This window comes from Periophthalmus magnuspinnatus, chromosome 6 (genome assembly GCF_009829125.3).
Source record: "Periophthalmus magnuspinnatus isolate fPerMag1 chromosome 6, fPerMag1.2.pri, whole genome shotgun sequence".
Classification (NCBI taxonomy): domain Eukaryota; kingdom Metazoa; phylum Chordata; class Actinopteri; order Gobiiformes; family Gobiidae; genus Periophthalmus; species Periophthalmus magnuspinnatus.
In genome coordinates, this window is record NC_047131.1 from 27,779,452 (window position 1) to 27,796,751 (window position 17,300).

The window sequence follows — 17,300 nt, forward strand, 5'->3', positions numbered from 1 at the left end:
TTAATAGGCTTGTGTAATTGGTAATAGTTGGCTGTAGGGTCTGTAGGGGCTGGAGGGGCTGGAGGGTCTGTAGGGGCTGGAGGGGCTGGAGGGGCTGGAGGGGCTGGAGGAGCTGGAGGGGCTGGAGGAGCTGGAGGAACAGTGTTTAAGAATAATTTTATTAGTCTACCCCAAAGTTTTTGAATGCATTTAAGTGCTGTTTAAGACAATAACAACATTCATGTCACATATCTTCTGTGTATAAAGCCTATAATTTTATGACTGGAAGGGTGTCAAAAGCATTGAATATAAACACGTGTTCAAGTCTTTTTGAATATATTTTGATTGAACTGTCAGAGGAAACTTCCAGCTTGTTTTGACTTGAGTTCTAGTTCCTCAGTACTAATCAGTGTTGTACTTGGAAATACCTGTACTATGGGTCGAGGCAGGCCCGGCAGTAGCTGTTTGTACAGTAAATGTAAGATCCTGCTGGGAGGAACATTCCGGCTAACTGTTTGGGCTGCATAACTCACACTGTGTTGACACTTTAACAATCCCGTTGCAGACATGTAGTCCATAATCGCAAACAAAAAGGAATAAAATTAATCGTTATGCCTTTCATTGCGTTCATACTGGAGTCTCATCCGACTTGTGATAGATGGCAAGTTTAATGCACGCAGACATGACATTTAATACCACCCATTACTGGGATTAATGTACACAGTGTGCCAGCCCACTGATTCTGAAGTAGGTTGTGATTATGTTTTTATCTATATTGCAATGGTAAAATACAATAAAAGAAAAATACTCTGTTCACAACTAAGCATCTTCTAGTGCAGGGAGAGATGAATATGAAATATGAATATGAAATAATATTGAAATTCTGTGTTGGAAGAGAAAAAATATATAGAAATTCAGATGTAAATATATTTTATCAAATGGCTGTTATTTTAGAGGGCCTATTCATCAAAATATATTAAGACATCTGACTTTTCTTTTTTTAATTTACTGACCCCTGGTGGCTGAAACGATCATCTTTGGCCCTATCTCACAATGGTGATTTTGTATAGAATTTTGGGATTTCTCATATTAGGTAACAGTCTGTTCTTTCATCACTGTATATTGCTGGTTTATTGTGGTGCTTAGCTGTGTAAATCCTACTAATCAGTTTTCAAGGTCACACATTTAACTAACTCCACAATGGGAGGCTTTGGGACTTACCTGTTAGATGCATCTAACTAAATCTTTGTTTGCGAGCATAAAAAATGCAGACAGTGCTCAAGGTCAGGAGGAAATAGGAGACAAGAGGCATTTTCCTTAAAATGGGGCCACAAACTGAAGCTTTAAGCCGGTTGTTTTGGATCTGATTTGTTTAGTAAAGTAATCAGAAGCCTATCCTGACCTGAAGCTTACAAAGCACAGACTGTTTTTTGTGAAGCCTTCTGCCTTAAGCAAAGTAAAGCTATACTGTATGTAAATTAACTGACTTTTTCCCCCCCTGTGGTTCATTTGTCAAGTCTTAGAGGGCCAAAAACATTATACAGTCTCTGGGTTGAGGTCTACGGCAACATAGAACTGACAAACATGGATTAAACATTTTTACCGAGAACATTTTTTCATTAAAACGTAATCATTACAGGTTATAATGAATTCACTTTCTACTTTCTATTTACTTTAACAACATCAGTTTCTCGTTTTAATGTGAAGATATTAAGCTCTTATCCAGTGCACAGAATAGGGGCCAGATCAGAGCACGTGAGCTACATGATCTGCAGCAGTTCATAAGGGAAGAGCCAAGAGCTTATCATTTTGCTTATGTCTAATGACAGATAGACTGCATGGCATTCCGACTTCACCAGGTTGTAGACATAGGCCTACTGTAATAAGCTCCGGGCCTGCCTTTTAGACGTGCCAATACGCCTGGAGACCAGACCGTGCATCGTCTGTGTGTAACCAAAGGCACACGTACACCTTTACAGGCTCTGGGCTGTCGAGGCATGTCTATGTGCACCTTACCCAATGGCTGGAGGCACCTATCATAACATATAAAGTTCAAAGGGTCATCCGTGCACACATCTGTGCTTATCCTGCGTTGCTGCATTTGGCAATGTTGGGAGTATGCCTGTGTGCCAGACACTCTGGTCTCACTCACTCAAAGATGTCCCATAATTTTGCTTTATATTGTGGGCTTCAAGAAAAAGCTGGTCCCAAAATCATTTGCTGTGTAAATCAAGAGCTGCAATTTATAGTTACTGGTTTCCTCATGGCTTGTTTCCTTGTGCCACCCAAGAGCAGACACATGTGTATTTTGCTCTATTTAAGGGTAAAAGCAACATGCTCCTGATACGCGAGAATAGGGTGGACTGGGTTCCACATATATTCAGTTGTCTGAGCGCAGAGGGGACATGACTAACTGAACAATCGCTGGAGTCTAGACCAAGTTACAGGTCCTTTTCGGTGCGGTGGACTATTATGATCACAACCTATCTAACAGATGCCATGTCTGAACAAACATCTTCATGTGGGTGAAGACTACACGCTCTTGGGAAACAAGAAGAAGCCAGGAGGGAATCAGTGGCCATATGGGACATCCTTAGATCGGAGTGTCCAGGCATACAAACGTGCTTCAAACAGAGGAAATGTGGCTGGTTACTTTACGCAGCACCAACAGATGTGTGTGCACAGCTCATCCTTCATGATCAGTGCCACCAACTACTGAGTCAGGTGCATCAACATGTCACAACAGCCCAGAGCCTGTAAAGGTGTTTGTGTGCACTCTGGATGTGCGCTCAGGTCCCCAGGCACATTGACCTGTCTAAAAGGCAGGTCCAGGAGGTTATTACAGTAGGCCTATGTCTACAGGTAGGTCTATGTCGGTGGAGTCGGAGCACCATGCAGCCAGTCCTGTCATTAGACATAAGTAAAATGATAAGCACTTGGCTCTTCCTTTGTGCATTGCTTCAGATTATGCAGATCACACTCTCAGACTTGCATTCTTTAAGTGACTTGGCTGTATTCAGTGCATTGGTTGTAAGTGTAATATGTTCATGTTAAAACGAGAAACTGATATTGTTCAAACATGAGACTGAAGTCGTTAAAACCTGTAATGATTACTCTTAACGAAAACATTTTATCGTTTTAACTTAATACTTTCTCGTAATAACGCAAAAAGATGGTAAAAATGTTAAATCCACGTGTGTCAGTTGTATATTGCCCTACTACCCTCCTGTAGAGGAGACATGTCCCAGACTCATGATCAAGGCCCACTCAGAGGCTGAATGATCCAGTTAAATGTTCAGATCCCAAATCAAACACTAAATTAGTAATTAAGATAGAAAGCCAATTAGTATTCTATGTAACATGTCTTTACAAATTTCAGCGCCAAAAAAAGTTTATTAAATTAGGTAGACTACAAGTTTTAATTTGAAAGTTTTTGCGGAATTTCAGCACGCGCCCACTTCCGGAATCCAGACTTGATCCTGGGAACAACTCTGAAACATAAACTCGAGGATGGAGCTTTCCACATCTGCGCTTTTTTGTTCTTATGGTTCTGGTAAGTTGTGCAAATTTATTGCGTCTTGTTAATTTTTTATCGCACAGCTTATCCACCGCCACGAGTGCACGTGGAAGTGTCCCAGAGAGAGGTGCACCTGCACGAGCGCATGCACTGAGCACCAGGGGAAAGGGCAAACTTGTTCTAGTTATTTGACTGCTGTGTTAGTTCAGTTTTAGATACAATATACGCATAAACACTTTAATGACGGGTTTATTATCCTGTCATGAAGTAGGCCTAAAAGTGTCCTACCTCTGGAGCGTGGAGCAGTGGGTCTAATGAGCACGAGACTCAACACTGTGACCACGTTGAATAACCTACACATTTAACTGTTACAAAATGACCACAGCAGTCACATCATTACTTAGAGCCCACATAATAAATCAAAAATCCATCACTGATCTCCCTTGATTCTCCCCTGACCAAAACCTTTGTTATGTTAATAAAGACTGAGCTTTTCAGGAACATGCAAAGGAAAAGTCTGCACAAGAAGAGCAATACTGCAGGTCCAAATTATGATTGTTAATGTAAATTGCTCTACAACTTGAGTTAGTCTACATTACAGTGATAAAAAGCCCATAAATAGCCAGTGTCCTTTGAATAATTGTGAACACCTCACATTTTAGTTCATATTCTAATATTGCAAGCTTTTAGGGAGTTAGATATTTTAATGTCTTTGACTTTGCAGAGACTTTGATCAGGTGTCGAAAATACTTTCAGCTTAGCTAATTTCACTTGGAAGACAGCAAAACTGCCACTTATATTTTCTAATTTGTTACCTTCTTAAACAGTTATTAGGAGTATCCTCAGATGTCCTTAACCATTTAGTCATTTCGGTGTTTTTTTTAAATTGAAAATGCAGATCTACTATTCACAATAAACCGCTTAAACCCTGTATGTTTGTTTTGATTGCAAGTTCATAATACCATAAACATTTTTCAGTGTATTATGCAATCATATTATAAATCACATCTCATTTATATGTAATTAATTGAATCATGTGACTGCAGGTCGGGCTATTCATCGATAATAAATCCCAAGAATGAGCCTTGAGCCTGCAGCGTGTGCCTTTCATCTATTGACAAGCCGTTACAGGAGTGTTAATCCACAGGTACTCGTTCCTATTGCTTTTTTTAAACATATCAATGACAGAGGCTTAGATATCAGTGAATGTGAGTGTGTGTGTCCGTCTAGCTCATACCAAGGCCACTGAATATGAGAAGATAAGATTATAATAAGTGCAAATTACACGTTATGGTTCTGTACATTTAGAGCAAAATTATACTGACACAGTCTTAGTCATCACCAGTACTGTCATTGTTTGGTGCCAGTGAGGCTGCGTGTACTTTTCAAGGTTTCTTTTATTCACTTCTTATAAGGTTAAGTTTAATTTGTATGCCCTGTGGCCGCTCTGGAGTGGGAGCAGTAAATCATCCAGCTCCTATTTGCAGTGATATGCAATGGGCGTTTGCTTTAAATGAAATGCCTTTACTGACCGAACCATCTTCATTCACCTGAGACTACTGAAAACTGAAAACAGCCACCAAAAGCAGGATTTTTACTCACAATTGTATATTATGGAATAGCATCAGCTTGACTGGGATAATGGGGCTTGACAATAAACAGTTAGATGCTAAATACAAAATAGAACTTAGTAAGAATGATTTTTCTAGCTCTGTAAACTACATTTCTTGGGTGTGCCAGCATGTAGTATTGTTCCTTTAGCAGAAATAAACTGTGGCTACCTGTTAAGGGGAACTCCAGAAAGGAAGTAACATGAAATTCTTTGTTTATTTGTGTAAACAATACTTTTGACCTGCCTCTATTGTCAAAAATGAACACATTCATAGCTCATATGATGCAGCACTGTGTAGTAAGGCTGTACATTTAACACTAGACATATTTAAATACCAGGAAAAGCAATATTTTTTATTACAACTACATGTATTTCTATGTATGTTATAGTCTTCCATCTGATTTTCCTTTCTCAAGCTTTGGTGCTATTTTGAATAAACACAAGGCGTTTGTTATGATTTAATTGAACTTAGTATTTCCAATTATATGATATGAAATTATGGATATTTTTACTTGTGCAGCTATAATAGGACTTTTTTGGCAATGGACAACAAACGAACACATTTTTGACATTGCCTTTGTAGCCACAGAAGGAAATGTTTAAAGATGCAAAAACAACTTCTTTCTGCCATGATATAATGTTGTTTCCTCATCAAAACATGCCTGAAGAGGTTTATATATCACCCATGTATATTTTGGTTGTCTTTTAATCTCTCCTGAGCCCTGTTTGAACCCTCCTTACGGTTAGCAGTATGATTCTGTCCAAGACTACAAGCCAATTTCACCCATGCTCCCACACAGCAATTTTCCATAATTATACAAAAGCAGGATACAAAACAATACGCTACAACTTCACAAACCTGATGCAATGCGCAGTAGTTTCATTAGCAGGATGTTCACAGATTGTGCGATTGTTTTCAAAGTGATAAAAGGTAACATTGAGATCTGATTATGTGTTAGCAATTATTACCCCCTCTATAAAGAATTATGCAAGAAATGTTTTGCACAAAATCCCTCCACCGCCCCTTCCCAAATAGCTGTTTTTGGACCCCTCCACCCTCTTTAAAACTTTACTTTCCCCTCACTTCCATCACAGGGAGTGGTGTGCGGGGTGGTCATGTGACTCTTTGTCCTAACACAATTGCGGGTGTTTGCCATTGGCTGAGTTCTTTGAAAGCGCGTTGGTTGCCGGGGCGATGGGGAATGGCGGCACCACTTCACTTTTTTTTTTCTCTGCAGCTGCCCCTTCGCCCTCCCCTCCCTCTGCATAGCACCGCGGCTCAGAATGTTGCCCTGTCTCTTTCACATAGGCCTGGATCAGGTAGCCCACGGCTGACAACAAACCCTGACAGACTGTTTTTTTCCCCCTCTTCTTGTGTTCATCCTGCAGACACATGAGCTCTTAGAGGTGAGTACAGCTAATGACTTTTGTGTTTTCAACTTACACGTGTATCTCTCTTCTTAGACACATGCCTCGACTTGGGAGTAATGTTAAAAAAAAGTTGAGGGAGAATTTTATTTCTTTAGCCAATGTATTGTAAACTCAACACTGTTATTTTCCTAGAACTGGTTTATCAGTTTTGTCTTGATTCTTTAGACAATCAACAGCATTTAAATATCACCGGGCCTGTATTATGCCGCACTCTGGTTCCACTAATTATGGTGAACAGAAATATGTACATTTTGGAATAAAAGGAGAATTGTAATTGTAATGAACATACACTGAATGATAAACTCAATAACTGTTTGGTGCCCGATGACGTTTAATTGTATTGATTAACCTTATATAACCCTTAGCACATGTAGTTTACTGATAACAATACTACTGCACCTTATTTAGTAAGTAAGAAGAGTACTTTGCAAAATACCGTATGTGCCCTGTCTACAGAAGTACAGAATTATAAGTGAAGAACTGGGTTTCACCTTCTTAAACTGTTGTGATAGTTATTGTCAGTGTCAGTAGTTTGTTGTTCGTGTGACAACATCACAAAGCTCAGCACCTTCTTTACTCGGCCCAATATACTTGATGATACAGTGACTTCCACATATATTCTCTTTTGACCCTTGATAAAAATGGTAGCAACTCGGTGTTATAGTTTTGGATTTTTTTTTTTTTACCTGAAGAGGACTAAAGTAACTTTGTCATACTGTGATTCATCCTCCTTTGGACAGTGTTGTTCCAGTTAAGTTAGACTTTCCTGGCAAGTTAAAATTTTGTAATCATTGCCTCAGCAGAGTTTTGAAATCTTAAATCATTAGTGATCTCTGGTCAGGATTCATCTACAACACTCTTTGTAATGGACTCACAAGAGATAGACTGATACATCGGTCGGCCGATATATATCGGGTCAATATTTGCACTTTTCAGTGTATCGGCCTTAAATCTCATGAGGCAGATATTTTGTTTTGGCTCATCTGCTGACTAAAGAATACACATAAAGCTCTGTTTGAATACGTGAAGAGATAAAATATGACTACACAGCTCTCAGAGGGGGTTTGTAGTAAAATAAAGTAGGTGAGTTTGCAGTAAATTTAAATAATCATATCAGCCATCTTCTGGATTCTAAGCAATGTGGGCAACTCGGCATCGGGTATGTAAAAACCCATGTCAGTCGATCTCTAGGGCTCATACATATGTTTATGTACAACAGAACTGAGTAGATCAGATGCAGTGTTTGAGCCGCTACACAGACACTGGGAGACCGATACAAACTCCATAAGAAAGAGCCATAGGTGGGTGAACCCAGGACCTTTCTATCTGCGATAGTCTCAACCACTGCTCCATCTTTGGACTTACAATAGACAGTTTGGTATTGTGTGATCTGAACATCTGCTACATAGAGTCCTCTCCTGTTACCAGACCAGGTACAATATGTCCCTCAGTTCTGTTTTGCTGGCTGCTGAAGTGCTGCCCTCTCATCACTGCTGTCCTGGGCTCCATTAACCAGGTGGTCTTCTCCTGCCTGTTTGGTTTCTACGGTAACGGCCTAAAACGCTCCCCGCCCCTCCCTCAGGTGCACTTTATCTGATGACCTGGAGGATCCTCAGGATGTGTTCAAACACACACACTTGCATTTGTTCGCTGACACTTGACCTGCGCATATTTAAGGCGGACATGAAAGAGCTGCTTGTATGTGGCAATAGTGGCTGAATGGAGGTAATGATTGTTTACAAATTGGTCTCATTATATTTGTTTTTCTGCAAAATATTGTTGAGTACAAGGTTGTTTTAGTATGCTCTCTTCAGGCCACATCTTCTCTGTAAACAGAAAAGCTTGTCTTGACAGACTTCTCGACCATAGACCACCGAGGGCTAGTTCTAGGTTTTGAAATATATTTTGGAGTACAAAAGAGAGATTCTGTCATCTCACTGTCAGCCCAGAATAACCAGGGCTAATAAACTTGTGTTGCCCATATGAGTGGTAATCAATCAGTATAGCTGTTCTACACATTTACAGTGCATTCGATTTATACAGTGCCTGTCAAAACACCCAAGGCACTTCACTGTGTATTATTCATTATTCACACTTGGCTACTATTGTAGCCATAACTGCCTTGTGGCAGACTGATGGAAACAAGGCTGCCAATCTGTTATTTGACTGTGCACTGTACTGTATCTGTAAAGCTGAGAAGAACGGAATAAAAATTATATATATTTCCCCCAGAAACTGTGGAAGATTTTAAGATATGCTGGGACGTTATGTGCTAGATCAAGGAAAAAGTCATTACTTTCTTATCCATCCAGAACACTGGACATGTTTTTCTCATGAAGATCTTGACAAGGATTAAACTTATTCAGAAGTTTGGAGTAATAATAGTACAAGTTGTGATGGCCGTTTAAGATGAGTCAGATACTTAAATCACTAGAGGCAGGATCCAAGGACATATCCTAATGTGGTGGTGGGCTTAACAGAAGAACATCAGACATTTTAAGACCCTTGAATATTCTTAGTATGACATGATATTCCTTGACACATGTATTATTTTCTCATGGAAAATCTTTGAACTCCATGCTACGTTTGCTTTCGAACATGCCACTCTGAACATGTTGATTCTGTAACCCCTCACCCCTCTTGTTATTATCACAAAGGCTGATGTAACCGGGAGAAAAGCCGCGCCGATCCCCCGGTGACGGGCCTGCCATGATGTCACCGCTGCTGACATGACAATCCTGACATTCTTGCTGATGGGGTCACACCGCCGTGGAGGGGAAAAGATGAGGGGGGGTTCGGAGAGAGGAGCAGACTGGCACACATATGCCCCTTGTCTCCGAGCGCTGATTAGTAACGTGGCATATTCCTCGACACACACATATGCTATTAATTGAGGCTCTTGCTTGTGCCCACTCCAGCGCCCTCTCCAACTGTCTCCTGTCTGATAAGAACAGAGAGGTCTGTCTTAGCCAGCTTGTTAAAATTCAACAAGTCTTAAAGAGTGCATGCTTGAATGTGTTTAGCATAAATTGGAGGCTAAAAAATGGCTGTTGTTATGGAGGTTCGGGATCTCAACTATTATGCTCTTGTCTCATCATTATCCAGTGTACGCATGCGTGCATACATATCTGTTTGTGCTTACAGGGCATGACTGTTGCTAGCATCGATTTGTACCTGGACTACAGCTTCCCTTTGATCCAGGGAAGCCACAAAGGCCAACAGATGACAGGTTTGGTACAGTGAAAGCTTTTAACTACTGTTGTTGCTACAGGTGTTTGCTAGCATTTCCCACAGGCGGTTAAAGAAGACCACTCTGTCATTTGTGCATTGTTGAAGTTAGAAACTGAATTATAATGCTGCCAGACAAAATAGCACAGTGTGAAACGATTTGGAAATTATATGCCTGGATAAAACTTGATGGGCCCTTTTAGCTTTTGAAAGGAAGCATTCATAAAAGACACTAAAGGCTTTTCACATTTGGCATTAACTGCATTTGAATGTCAGGCTGAAAGTACAGGTGGGAGATCAGATAGCTCAGAGCACATTTGGAAGAAGTCATCTTGACATTCTTTTCTCATTTTAAATCGCTCGAAGGACCTATACAACCTTATGGAAAATATAGTTGTATACTTATTTGTTCTTGCCCTGGAAAAACGATTATAAAGATTGTGAGTTTTTGGTTTTGTGTCATGAATAAATTTGTGGTTTTGGCTTGAGTCCACCCCTGAATGCATATTGACCCTAAGGAGTGATATAAATGTATCTCTCTACGTAGACACATGCCTCAACTTGAGTGTAGTCTTTTGTGTCTTTATGCCAAGTATTGTAAATGCATCACCGTTGATATGTTACTAAGAACCTGTTAAGCAATCTTGTCTTATTCCGTTAGACACGCGCGTCAGAATACTTTTAATATGTTTGTTTAGAGCACCTTGCCTACTTAAATTACAGGATTTGTTCATTTTCGAATATTAGTTTCAGTCGTGCAGTCATCGTTTTTCTTGGCTTGGAAAAAAACGGAAAAAAGGAATAATTACAAAGATTACGAATTAAATTATGGACTTGAAAGTTGTTTGGTTTTACGTCATGAACAGGTGTATGTTTTTTGGCGTGGGTCCAGAATCATACTTGATAATCATAAGAAGTAGGCAAGGCAAGTTTATTTGCATAGTACAAATTGTACACAAAGTAACTGCTCTACAGAATAAGAAAGACATTAAAACCACAGTATAAACACAACATAAACACAAATAATCATGACAAAATTAACGTTAAAAGAGAAGAGTGCAGAATAAAAACCTTTCAGTCATATGCACAGCTAAACAGAATCGTTTTGAGCCTGGATTTAAACATCAGAGTAGAGGTCTGTCTCACATCTTCAGGAGGACTGTTTCAGGTTTTAGTTGCATAAAACTGAAACGCTGATTCCCCATGTTTGGTCCTGATTCTGGGCATCAGCAGGAAGCCGGTCCCTGAAGTCTTCAGAGTGTGAGATGGTTCAAGTAATGTAGGAGTATACGAGGGGTAAAATATGAGGGTTTTGTGACTCAGTACATACCAATCCTTAGCTCAACAGTTTTCTCGCTACACTGACTCTAAAATGTTTTAAAATGTTTTAGTTCTGCTATGACTAAAAGACAGTATTCCATCATTGTAAGACAGATGATTCCAGTGCCACAGGTGGTCGTGGTAACATCCTTTTCTTATATTTTCTATTATTCATAATAAGCACTGACATGGCAGCGTTAAAAGAGCCATTTGCACACTTCACAAGAAAACGTGTTTGCATATAGATAGGATGTGAACACAAGTATCCACTTCAGACACATGGAGACGCATACTAATGCCAGGTATGCTGTTCCCCTGAGCCCGGCTTTAATGTAAGAAACAAGAAAACACCCCTTATGTTATGTAACGCTTAAGCCTGAAGACGAGCATGGCCATCATCACCTTTACAGATGTTTGCTTGATTTAAAGGTGCACCATGTAGCTTTTATGATGGAGAATCTGCCACCAGCTTATTGTTTTGCCTAAAAGGTTCCACAGTATGACATTAACATTCAATATCAAGTGTTTTTATTGCTCAAAAATACCTTTAAAAACATGTATTCTTACTGTAAGTGGGTTTGTCTCTCCTCACATTTGACCTGAAACTTGGCCTGGTGGTGTCTTCTGCTTGTCTCCATGGAGGTAGATAACTTTAATGCAGTACTATGTAACATTACTGGCAAAGCAAGAACATCTCTGGGTGGATGGATACAGGTTTTTCTTTATTTTTTATGATTAACGCTGCAAAATGTTTACCTACAGGTACCAATAAAGTCACTTGAACCTAAAAAAAAGTAGCGAATCCGCCATCAAAAAGTTACGCAGTGCATCTTTAAAATGCATTGAAATAGGGTGGCTTCTTGCTAATGGAGCATATCGGTGGTGATAGACTGTGCAGGCGCCAATGAGCACATCCAGGGGCCTCCTTTTTGCGCTACATGGGGCTTACTAAGCTTTTGTCCACCTCCGACCTTTGACCTGACACTACCTGATAGCTCGCTCGTCACAATCCCACATTTCCTGTCCATCCGCTTTCCTTTGTTTTAAGCAATCTTTCACAATTTGGCTGTTTGGTTGTCCGTACGCTTGTTCCCATACCTTCTTGTTCGTTTTCACATACTGGGGTTAGGTGTTAGATTTCACCCGCTTTGTCCTCCTCATGCCTGGGAAAAGCTGAGACACGTAGCTCATCCGTAACTTTCTTCTGCTAACATGAAGCCTATTTGTAGTGGTGTCTATTTGCACCATGCCACAAATGCTTTACTCTTTGGCCTATAAATCTACTATGTTTTGTTTTATCTGGAGAAAATATTATAATATATATTTAAAAGATTAATTATATGTAAAATACAACTTTTTAATGTTTGTGACGTAGCACTGTGAAATGTGTGGAGATAAGGAGAAGATGGATAAAGTTCTTCAGGCTGTGGCCAAACCTCGGACAACCTGGAGGCTGCTAAAAGCTCCTCAGATGGTATTTGTCAGAAGTTGTGTTAAAGTTATATAATCTTACAGGGGGGCACCTTGCTCAAAATGTTCCAACAGCCTGTGCCCGCTCTCTCGTTGTCCTCTCATTCACCTCACTAGTGAATTTTTCATTTCATTTCATTGTTGTTATTTGTAACATGATGATATAGTAGCACATATTTGCTTCCAAAACATGAATCATCCCCAGAGCCAAGTTTCTGGGAAGAAAACAAAAGTGCTAGTGTCTTCTTGAGGGATGTGCTATATTTATGTCTCAACAGTGCAATTACCTTTGCTGCCATAAGCCATGTTGCCTGTCATAATGACATACAAGGCCTCGCTTCACTACAGGAGCAGTGACCATAATGAAATAGACAGCCTATACTTAGGCTGTTTGGCACAAACAGCTTATTACTAAAGTTTGTTGCAGAGACGAATATAAAAAAAAACATTGTAACCAAAAGTTCGGCATTTGAACCTTGTTTGTAAGTCTGAAAATAGAGCTTTGGTTTGTCTGCTCTCATTGTGCCTTAAATCATGACTGACATCTCGTCCACCTGTTGTTGAAGTCTATATTTATAGTGAAAACCTGAATAAATAAACAGGAGGGAATACAGGAGGCGTGAGTCTCTCCAGCAACTTAATGCTATTCATTTTTAATGCACACAGGCAAACAAAGTCACATCAGCATGCCATCCACTCTCCCTCTGCCCTCTACTCAACCTATTGAACCCCAGCCAGACCAATGCAGTCAGCGGCCAAGTGTCAGAGCCGTCCCCCTGTCCAGTTCTTCTTGGTACTTGTGGTACTTAATGTCACCTGTTCAGAGTATGATTTTAGCTCCAAATGTCTTATGTTCTTAATAATGTGCATTACATGCCACCAAATTTAAAGAAGAATTTCTTTGAGCGCATAGGTTTTCATACTCTTTTGTCTGGTGTCAATGCAGAGGAGGGTGCGATGAGAACGAAGGAGGGGTTGAAGAATGCTTGAGTCACCCAGCAGAGGAGGATGAAATGTGGGCTCTGACAGGGGAGGGTGGGCCGTGGCAGGCACAGAGTTGTGGGAGGTACCCTGAGGAATGCCTGGAAGGTGTCTGTGAAGCCTTCCACTTCCATAATCCTTGACTAAACACAACAGTAGATTCAGTCTGATTACTGCCCCGTTGTCTCTTTAGACTGAAGCACATCTTATGTCCATTGACCTTCAGTTAGATCCTGGACCACAGCAAAAAGCCCTGAAATGAAGTTAGTGCAGATTTGACATGGTCCCTGTGATTCACATCAGCCTAATAGTCTGTTAAAGTGTATTAGCTGCACTCTGTTTGGCACCATGCTTTTTTCACTGTAGCCCTGGGCCCTTGTGAGCTGCCTCCTGGGGCTCTGTCCTACGGCCCTCCTTATCCTAGTGTGGCCTCAGTGATTTGTGAGGTTGCACATCTCTGGGATGTGCCAAAAGCTTTGCTTTATGAACACAGTGGAGAGATGGTTCTGATTCACCACAGGCCTTTGTGACTCAGTCTGGCACATAGCCACGTCATTTATTACTTTTGTTTGCTTGATTTAATTTATCAAATTAAGACAATTAATCCAAGAAATCTATTCTGTAATTCAATTATGTGCCCACTAGATATTGTGGACAGTGACTGCATGTCCTCATTAGGTGCTTGAAGAGTGCACAATGCAAAACTGCATGAACATAAAGCCAAGATAAATACAACAGTGAACGACATATGACATAGAAATGCTGCAGTAATGATATAAAATGATTTCACAGATCCAACAATAAGAGCAGATCCTAAATATTACTAATATTTTTCATTGTAGTGTTGTAGCTCTTTTTTATTTGCATTTGAAAAATTTGAATTTAAACTCTTTAGGGTGTGGTGCAGCTGGTGAGTAGCTTCAATGTTTTGGGGGAGGGTCAAATCTGAAAGTGGCTCTGATTTTGGTTTGAGCTCAAGGATATGTACAGAGCAGTGTGTGTTTAAAAAGAGGGATTCCCACACATTGTGCCTAACCCATTGGTCATGCATGCCTTGGCTGTGTTTGAACGGGAGGGGCCTCGGGACAGTTCAGGAGCCTGCCCTTGTTTCGTGGGTAATTATTCTGCCATTTGTAAGTGATCAGTTTTGTCCCCATTCCAGTGGGCGTAGTCCTGTCATATCCACACACCACCGCAGCACCTGGTTATTTGCACTATGAGCTCATTCCCGGAAGAGGAAGATAGTCACCTGACGTTGTGGCTTGTGTAATCAGCTGTTTGTGACTGCAGGCCCCAGGCTGTGTTAGGCTCATAGCCTCAGGTTAGTGTGATTTCAAACACACACATATACAGCAAACAGAATGATTCATGTGCTAAACTGGGAGGAAAAGCTTCTATATGAACATCAGCAGACTATTGCAGCACTATTCATTTATCTTGTTACATAGTTGTGGTGATTTCATTATTTTAATTCTCAGAGAATGACACTTTGGTGCATCCAGAAATAGAATAGGGTCTGAGTCACCATGTGAAAAACATTGTTCATTTTCATTGTTCATCCATGTATGAAGCATTTACCCCTGAACTTTTTAGTTGAGATTATGCTGTGGTTATACTGTTGAGATTATAGACAAATACTTTGGGTGCTGTACACTTTTAATGTATTATAAAGTTAAACATGCTCTAAAATCTAAAATATGTAACCCTGTTTAGCATTAAGCAGAGAAAACAGAAAAGTTATACTCCAACCTGAAAGCACAAGGTACCTGATCTGTCAGTATGGAGAGAATGGGTGGAGATAGAGAGAGAGGGAGAGGCTGTGTTTCTTTTGGCCGGGGGAGGGGGAGGAGAGAGAGGAGGAGGGCTGTAGACAGCAGGGAGCAGAGGGAGGGAGCTCTGAGTCTCTCAGATCTCCGGCTGCTGGTGAAGACAACCCAGCACAAGTGCATTCCTGAGGCAGCCAGCGACGCCGCCAGAAGCCTGTGTGAATGTTAGACGGATCGCGACACGGAGCAAATCCCTCACGGCTGTCCTCTGTGTTCCTCCTACAGCTGCCCGACTGCCTCTGACCTCTGCTGCACCGGCACGCTCCTGTTAGCACACACACTCGTGTACGTGGAGCAGCACAACCGGATCGACAGCTTCGTCACCAGTGAAGGTTTCAGCCAGCCTGCCAGAGAGACGACGGAGTGGGGATATACAATCAGGAGACGCAGAGGACGAGAGCACTGGTAAGACAAACTTCTCTTACTTTTAATGCGTGTGGTTTCATTGTAGACTTTTTGAAATGTTCTTTCTCGTGTGTTAGGCTGTCCAACTTCTTATCTGTCAAAGCGAATATAGCAACTTTGTACCTGTTGACAATAGAGCTTCTGCTTTGTATTTCAAATCGTTTAAACTAGGAGTGGGCAATGCTGACGAAATGTATTTATTGATATTTTTTGGAGTTCCTGATAAAGTTATTCAGACGATATTATGTCAGTCCAACAGATTAGTTAGTAGTTAGATTAGTTGTGGTTTTAAAATGAGAAAGGACTGTAAAATTACCTACGAATGTGCAGAAAAATCACCTTTTTTCCTTTTTAGTTAGCAGCATTTCTGATTATAAACCATATACTCAATATTCATTTCTTGTATATCTTCATCCAAAGCAACATTGACAGTATCTATTTTTCCATAATCTGGCCACCATGAATTTAAGGTGTTAAAATGTTTATAGTCTGTTTATAGCCTTATATAAATGTTTAAAGCATATAAAATGTTCATAATGTGTATATGTAGACATGGCTGGCCTCTTGAGTTTGCGAACATCAACCACAATGAGACTTAATAGACAAGTGCTGGCTATCTGTTACCCCATGCGTCACGCTCACGTCTCTCTTTACCCCGCGTAGGATTAAAGATTAATTAATGGCCAAAGTTCGCTCTCTTTCTGTGCATGTTCTATCCCTATTTAGCCGCTCTACACTTCAGTATTGCCGGGTGCCGTGCATGTCTAATGCTCCACAGTGCTCTTAAGCCCATTTGACTCATCACTATGCATGGGCTAGCATCTTACTTAAGGTTTTCTCAGCGTGCTGTATGTCAGATAGATAGGGGGAAACTCTGAGCTCATTAACAGAACGTCCAATCAGGAGCATTGATTAGCACCCCCCCACACCTCCCCACACCTCCTCCTGCCCATGGGGTGATTATTTTCTTTACAAGGTCCACTGTGGGAGTTTACCAGTTATATATCATGTGTTATCTCGTGTTTAGGTGCTGCTCGTCGTGAACTCGGGAGATAGTGCCCGCAGTACAGATGGCTATAGGGGAATGAACTACAACTTGCACTTTAAACTTATCGGTTCTTGAGCGCGACACTGATTTATTCTACAGCTTCAGTAATTAGCCAATTAAGTCCAGAAGATAAATCGTCTTTGTTTAAGTATAGGGTTGCTTCAGCTTAAATGTTATTCTTTTGTATCTTTAAAAACCTCTGACAATGCGGCTAACAATAACATGATAATTATCTGGTCAGAACATATACTTCCCTTTAATACTTTATTATTGTAATGTTGTTTGTAAAAGTAACTAGTGCCAGCAGATGAATGCTTTTTGCTTCTGTTTCTTGTATATACAGTTTTTGTTGTCAGCTTGTGGCGTTTTCCATTCCCAAAAATCACCACAGTGAATTACCACAGGCACCATCAGCCGTCTCTCCAGTCTTGTTTGCTTTGCTCCTCTGCTCATACACCACTTATTGTCTCTCGGATTTTTGTT

The 17,300-nt window shown here is 40.6% G+C and overlaps 1 protein-coding gene across 2 annotated transcripts in view; it reads left to right on the forward strand.

Moving 5' to 3' along the window:
* The first annotated feature begins 3,462 nt into the window (after window positions 1-3,462).
* Window positions 3,463-17,300, forward strand: part of rassf7a (Ras association domain family member 7a) — a 38,273-nt gene continuing 24,435 nt past the window's right edge. Inside the window, exons 1-3 of one of the 2 annotated variants that reach the window (XM_055222251.1) lie at window positions 3,463-3,532; window positions 4,543-4,643; window positions 15,590-15,769. The gene's annotated coding sequence lies outside the window, so the exon portion shown is untranslated. Of the gene's footprint in view, window positions 3,533-4,542; window positions 4,644-15,413; window positions 15,770-17,300 lie in introns of those variants that run through there. The other variant, XM_033967833.2, reaches the window with a different exon arrangement.